The sequence below is a fragment of the Micromys minutus genome, assembly GCF_963924665.1.
Source record: "Micromys minutus genome assembly, chromosome: 16".
NCBI lineage: Eukaryota > Metazoa > Chordata > Mammalia > Rodentia > Muridae > Micromys > Micromys minutus.
In genome coordinates this window covers 50,087,779-50,095,407 of record NC_137985.1, presented here as the reverse complement: position 1 = coordinate 50,095,407, position 7,629 = coordinate 50,087,779, and the positions used below count along the sequence as shown (strand labels likewise).

Sequence of the window (7,629 nt, the reverse complement as noted above, 5' to 3'; positions counted from 1 at the left end):
TTCCTCAGTAGAGCGAGAGAACTTAGATTATCATATTTACTCACAGCTCGTGCCTGGTTCCTCCCTATTCTGTGACTCAGGAGTGTTGTCTTCTTGTTTCTGAAAAGGATGCTGTGGATCAAAGAAGTTAGGGCGTAAGGCGCCCCTAGCATTTGCAGAACTGAGGGCAAAAGAAGAAACGGAAATTGATACATCGTGTGTGTTAATATCTTAAAAGCTATCGGACAAATCACAGCGTCAAAGTGTTTACCTCCCCATTCCCCCTTTCACGAGCGCACATTCATAAAGATGACGGATTGGCTAGATGGCTAAGCATGTAAAGGCTCTTAATAAACAAGCTTGATGATCTGAGTCGGATACTCAGAACCCGCGAGGAAAAGCCAGGAGCAGAGCTTCGCTTCTGTAATACTTACACTTCTGCGGCAACAAGGGAGGAAAAAAACGGGAGAGTCGCGAGGGCCAGCTAGCAGAGGGACAGAAACAAGAGGGACCCTCAACAACGTAGAATGAAAGAGGCCCACTCCTGATCTCAACAAAGATGCCATGACCCATGTTTCTGCCCCTACACATACATACACATTACATACACAACACACATACACATCACACAAACACATACATCACACGCCATACACATTACACACACCATACACATCACAGACACAGTGAATTTGTAAGCATTTTCATTATGTGTATGAGTTTCGCCTGCATGCATGCACATATATACATGCATGTATGTATATGCATGTATAGATGTATGTGCACACATGTGTAGCACATATGTGCCTGGTATCGCTGAGGCCAGAAGTCAGTGTCAGATCCCCTAGAACTGGAGTTATAGAACTTATGGGTGTTGTAAGCCTTCCTGTGAGGTAAGCCTCCCTGTGGGTGCTGGGAATCAACCCCCTTTGCTGCTCTTAACTGCTGAGCCATCTCTCTAACTCCGTGTTTTTGAGACAGGGTCTCACGTCATCTAGGCTGGCCACTAACTCATGGAGCTGAGCAGGACCTTGGACTCCTGCTCTTTCCGCTTCCACTTCCAAGTTCTGAGGTCACAGGTGTGTGCTGCCATGATCAGTTATGCACCCACGTTTGGTAGTTCGAGTGGGGTACCTCTACTCTTCAAAGTGTGTCTTCTTATTGGTGGAACATCTTGGGTTTTTTTTTTTTTTTTTTTTCTTTTCTTTGACATGCTCTTTTTACATAGCCCAGGCTATCCTCAAACTCAGGGTTCTTTCCTGCTACAGTTTCCTGAGTGTTAGGCGTGCAGGTGTGCACTCCTGTGCCCAGCCCTGAACTGATCCCACTGAGGTGTGCCTCCAAGCACTATAGTGAACATTTAAAGCAGGGAACTTAAAAAGTGGGTATAATTGGGTCTTTTTAAGTTAAAAATGTTTTTATTTATTCTGTGACAAATTGAAAATTAAAGATCTTCACAGCTCCACTTTGTTATCTTTTGAAGCCCTGTCATCTGCTCTTCTTTCCCAGGGGGTACATAAACTCCAGAGTCAGCTGGCCAGTGCCCACTGCGATACTTCACTTTCTGTTGCCACGGAGATCACCATGATCACAAATAACCTCTGAAGAAAGAGGTTTGTTTCCACTTTTATCTCCCAGGTCACACGCCATCCATCACTGAAGGAAGTAGGAGCTGGAACCCTGGGAGAAGGCCATTTACTGGCAGCTCTCTCTGCTTGTTTAAAAGCATGTTATACAGCCCAAGCCCACCTGCCTAGGGATGGCGCCTCCTAAAATGGGCTGGACCTTCCCACTTGACAAACATGGCCAAAGACCAACCGAATGGAAGAAATTAAGTTAGAGTTTCCTTTTCCCAGGTGACTCTAGTTTTCATGAATTTGGCAATCACTAAACCCATAAAGTAGCTCTCTTGAACTTTGATTAGATTTGCACTGATGTAGATCACTTCGGGAGGAAAACAATGATACAATACAAAACAAAACTGGTGTTGTGGCCCTTATGGAAGACAGCTCAGTGTGTCAATAAAGGTACTTGCCACCAAGCATGATGGTCTGAATTTAATCCCACATGGTTGTACACACACACACACACACACACACACACACACACACACACGTGCCTACACACTAATTGTTTTAAAATGTTATTGTAACAATAATGACTCTTCCTGTTTACAAACAAGAGAAATCACCACCGATTTGCCTCCCTTTTCAGCTCTTCATTCAGGGGTGATGGGTACATTTTTCTTTCTTAAATATGTCACACTATTCTTGTCCTTGTTCCTCTCTATGTGGATAGGATATTTCCACTGGTTGTCTCTTGACCCCAATTCTCTATGTCTTTGGTTTTCTGCATTTTAAATATGATATGCTTAGATGGGGGTTTTTATCCAGAGTTTATGCCGTTGGGCCCTCATAGAGATGCCTGGATCTTTGATTTGTTGTCTGTCTCTAATTTGGGGGAAAATTCTTTGTCATTATTCCCTCATTAATATTCTCTTTATGTGCTTGGGTACTTCTGATTATATGATAGGAATTGTGTTGAAAAAATATTTTTAGAAATAATTGTAGGTTGGGGAGGGTAGTATTTTCTTCCTCCGGAATGAACTTATATTCTTGAAGGCATCTGGAATCTCGATCAGCTTAAAATAATCAAACTAATTTTAGTGATCAGGATGAGCTGTAGCCTCCAGAGCAATTGATCTGTTTTCGACTCACTCTTCAGTTGGGACTTCCGAGTGAAGAGTTTCTTAGAGTACATTCATGTGGCGTGTGTGTGTGTGTGTGTGTGTGTGTGTGTTGTGCAATCATATGTGTGTGCACCCTCATGTGTTCATGCAGAGGCCAAAAGATGATATCATGTGTGGCCTGCTCTATCCTTAATCCCTGGAGACAGGTCTCTCATTGATTCTGGACGTACACCGGGAGCAAGGAAGTGTAGTGAGTCCCTTGTCTCTGAATCCCCACAGGGCTGGGATTATAACCGTGTGTACAGCCTTTAAAATAGACAAGCAAATGAAGACGGTGGGTGCTGAAACTCAGGTCCTCATGTTTGAACAGCAAGCACTTCTGGCCACTGAGGTATCTCCCCAGCTCCAGAGAAGTTTTTTGTGATCCTTAGGTCACAGCTTTGAATTCCGTCCCCTGCGACAAAAATCCAAAGTGCTTTTCAGAAAACGCTTTCTCAGGTGCTGAATCTTATCTTCTTACATCTCACCTCATTCGTGACTTTCAGTGTTTGGTCTCTCCAGTGGCTCCAAGTCCTTCCCACTGTGTCCAGGGGCAAACCTGTTCCCAGTTACCCACTCTCTCATTAAGACAAATAACAGGCTTCAGGGGGTTTTGTTTTGTTTTATTTTGGGGGGCCTTACTGGGGGTCAGGGTTTCTCTGTGTAGCCCTGGCCTAGATTGGTCTGGAACTCATTCTGTAGACCAGGCTGGCCTCTAACTCAGAGATCCACCTGTCTCTTCCCACGTGCTGGCATTAAAGGCATGCTCCATGGTATGGGATTTTTAAGTTCTCCTCTTACTTCAGTGAAGATGTAATTGCAACCTTATTGTTTTTAAATTCATCATTTTGGTCTGTGTTATTTTCATAGGTGAAGTAGCAAGATTCTAAGTTGGTTTCTTCCACCATTGAAAGGAGTTAGGAGTCCTCATGCTAATTTTCAGTTTAGACTCTATTTCTGTGTCTGTGTATAGATAAGCTCTTTACTGGGTCTCATCCTGTTTGATAAGTTTGTTTATTCCTGACCCAATAGCCCTATCATTAATTAAAAATATTTATTTATTTGTTTATTTAGAATCAGGGTTTCACTGTGTAGCACTGGATGGCCTAGAACTTACTATGTAGAGCAGGCTAGATTCAATCCTACTGAGATCTGTCTGCTTCTGCCTCCCTAGTGCTAGGGTTCTATAGAGGAACCGTTTTGATGCTTTGATTTAATTGGGAATCTGTGTTTACTGATGATGAAAGTTCTTGCCCCCTATTTTTTTCCCCAATCTATCAATAAAGGTGCCAGTGGTCAATGGCTGGGTGGAAAGAAAGAGGCTTCCAGGTTCCCACAGGTGAGGAGAGAGGAGAGGGCAGGAAGATGAGATATTGGGAAGAGCTATTTGGGAGAGAAAGACTGAACAGACTCATTGCTTTAGAGAAGATCTTCCAAAATGTAGGTAGAACAGGAAACCAGCCCATGGAAGGGCAGCCAAAACTACCTGCTCCAGGACTTAGGTGTGCACTACCATGCTTAACTAGCCACTTATTTTATTTAATTTATTTTGTAGCTTCGAATGGCCTCATACTTACTCTGTTGTAAAGGCTGGCCTTGACCTCCTAATCCTTCAGCCTCCACCTCCTAAACGCTGGGATTATAGGTGTTAGGAAAAAGATAGGCATGTATCATAGCTGGCTTTATAATGACTTTTGACATCTGGTATTGCCCTGGCAATATTCCACATAATTAATATGCATTGTGGCCTTTAAGAATAGATACTGGACCAAGCAGTGGTAGCACAGACCTTTAATCCCAGCAACAGGGAGGAAGAGGCAGGTGGATCTCTGTAAATTTGAGGCCAGACCAGATTACAGATGGAGTTTTAGGACAGTCAAGGCTACACAGATTTAAAAAAAAAAGGGGGGGGGAAGAAATGTGTATTGAGTTGGGCTTGGTGCATGCACTGGGGAGTCAGAAGCAGGAGGATCTCTGAATTCAAGGCAAGTTTGCTCTTCAAAGGAAGTTCCAGAACAGCCAAGGCTATACAGAGAAACTCTATCTACACACACACACACACACACACACACACACACACACACATGCACAGAGTATTGTCTGGATATCAACTCAATTTCATCATGCAATTTTTTTTTGAAAATAATTTGTTACTCTTCCCTTTTTATTCTTTCAGTTACTTTAAAACCATCTCCAAATCCAGCAGCTTAAAAATTGAGGTGCTAACCTACCATAGTGTCACAGGCCTTTAGTCCCAGCACTCAGGAGGCAGAGGCAGACAGATCTCTGTGAATTTAAAGCCAGCCTGGTCTACAGAGAGAGTTCCAGGACAGCCAAGATTACACAGAAAACCCATGTCTTGAAAAACCAAGATAAATAAATAGAAGTAAAAACTAAATAAAAACCGAGGTTCTAGAAGTGCACCTCCATGGTAGATTGCTTGTTTATGTGCAGGGCTCTAGTTTTGAATCCCACTACTGCAAAATAAAAAAAAAAGGACTTCACTAGACTTGGTGGTATACACATTTAATCGCAACACTTAGACGGGGGCAGGTGGATCTCTGTGAGTTAGGGACCAGCCTGGTCTACACAGGGAATTCTAGAATAGCTAGGGCTACACAGAAAGACCCTGTCTCAAATAAATAAATAAATAAAAGAATTTCATTTGGAATTACATTAACTCTTAGACCATATTAAGCTCTTGCTATATTGAAACTTCTCATCCATGATCGTGTCATATATCTACATATGGGTGTGATGGTTTGTAAATGCTTGTCCCAGGGGGTGGCACTATTAGAAGGTGTAGCCCTGTTGGAGTAGGTGTGTCACTGTAGGGGTGGGCTGTAAGACCCTTGTCCTAGCAGCCTCCAGATGAAGATGTAGAACTCTCAGCTCCTCCTGCACCATGCCTGCCTGGATGCTGCCATGCTTCCACCTTGACGATAATAGACTGAGCCTCTGAACCTGTAAACCAGCCTGATTAAATGCTGTCCTCATAAGAGTTGCTTTGGTCATGTTCACAGCAGTAAAACCCTAAGACAATGGATCTTCTTATATCTTTCCAAATATTTGATAACTTTTCCCATAACGTTCTCCTCCTGGGGAGTTTTTGTTTGTTTGTTTTGAGACAGCGTCCCACGTAGCCCAGGCTGACCTCAAACTCACTATATAGACAAGGATGGTTGAACTTCTGGGCCTCCTGCCTCTTTTACCTCCCAAGTGCTGAGATTACAGGTGTGTTCCTGCACGTGAGGCTTCTTTTATCTTCATGAGGTTTATTCTTAGGAACATGTAATGCCTACTGTCACAGGAGGTTCGCTGATGTTTATCTGGACTTACATAACTCAGATATTTGCATTCATGGAACTGTTTGTACATGGTGAGGAAGTGGCGTCTCTTGCTTCAGCCAGTTTCTTTCCTTGTAGATAATCCAGGTAGAGCGATAGGAGATGGCACTTCAAGACACGGTTCCTTTAGAAACAGAAAGCTCTCTCTCCTCCAGCCGAGCAAGTGCCCAAAGGAAAGAAGGTCAAAAGAAGAAGGTGACCCCAGCCCCTGCCATCGTCAAGAAGCAGGAGGCCAAAAAGGTGGTCGATCCTTTGTTTGAGAAAAGGCCCAAGAACATTGGGCAGGACATCCAGCCCAAAAGAGATCTAACACGCTTCGTCAAATGGCCACGCTATATCAGGCTGCAGAGGCAAAGAGCCATCCTCTATAAGCGGCTCAAAGTACCTCCTGCCATTAACCAGTTCACCGAGGGCCTGGACAGGCAAACAGCTACCCAGCTGCTTAAGCTTGCCCACAAGTACAGGCCAGAGACAAATCGAGAGAAGAAGCAAAGGCTACAGACCCGTGCTGAGAAGAAAGCTGCTGGCAAAGGGGACATCCCAACTAAGAGACCCCCTGTCCTCTGAGCAAGAGTCAATACAGTCACCACCTTGGTGGAGAACAAGAAGGCTCAGTGGTGATTGCCCATGATGTAGACCCCATTGAGTTGGTGATTTTCCTGCCTGCCCTGTGTGGAAATATGGGGGTGCCCTACTGCATCGTCAAGGGAAAGGCCAGGCTGGGGCGCCTGGTCCACAGGAAGACATGCACCACTGTTGCCTTCTGTTGCAGTAAATATTAAAAAGTGGAAACCTTTTATCTCACACTAGTGCTGGCTCCCGTGGGGCCACATGGCATTCGGGGATCTCTAACTTAGTGGCTCCATGCCACATCTAAGAACTCAGGCGTGGTTCACTCCATTGCCCCTGCATGTTCTTTTCACTCGCTTTCCTCCACCGCTTGGTAGAAACATGACTCACAACCATTAGCTTCTCAAACAGGTTTATATGTTAAATTCTCAACCCATGAACCCTCTACACAATAAGCTTACAACCAGTGGACAAAGTATAAACTGCCCATTCAGATAAGACAAATTAGACCCATAGAAACCCTTAGAAATAATCATAACAACCTTACCAAGCTAGAGATTCGCAGAGAGAACACAGGTTAACTCAGAGGACGAGGGTGTTCTGGCTAAGCTGGTGGAAGCTATAAGGACAAATTACAATGACAGATATGACAAGATCCGCCGCCACTGGGGAGGCAACGTTCTGGGTCCTAAGTCTGTGACTCGAATTGCCAAGCTGGAAAAGGCAAAGGCTAAAGAGCTCACCACTAAACTGGGTTAAATGTACACTAAGTTTTCTATACATAAAGATAACTACAAAATTATCTTCCAAAAAAAAAAAAAAAAAAAAAAAAAAAAAAAAAAAAAAAGCAGAAAGCTGAAAGTCCCTGCTGAGTGATCTAGCAGTCAAATAAGTTTTAAAAACTAAAAGAAATTTGGAGTGCAGAGATGTCTTAGAGGGTGAGAGCACTTCCAGAAGACATGAATCAGATTTTAGCTCCTGTTAGAAAGCTCACAATATTCTCTA

At 43.7% G+C, this 7,629-nt stretch overlaps 1 pseudogene across 1 annotated transcript; it reads left to right on the top strand.

Annotated features, from left to right (window-relative positions):
• The first annotated feature begins 6,067 nt into the window (after window positions 1–6,067).
• LOC308431252 (large ribosomal subunit protein eL8-like) lies at window positions 6,068–7,383 on the top strand (annotated as a pseudogene). Its single transcript has 3 exons — window positions 6,068–6,086; window positions 6,210–6,819; window positions 7,190–7,383. The product of its transcript is annotated as a large ribosomal subunit protein eL8-like (transcript).
• Window positions 7,384–7,629: the final 246 nt, after the last annotated feature.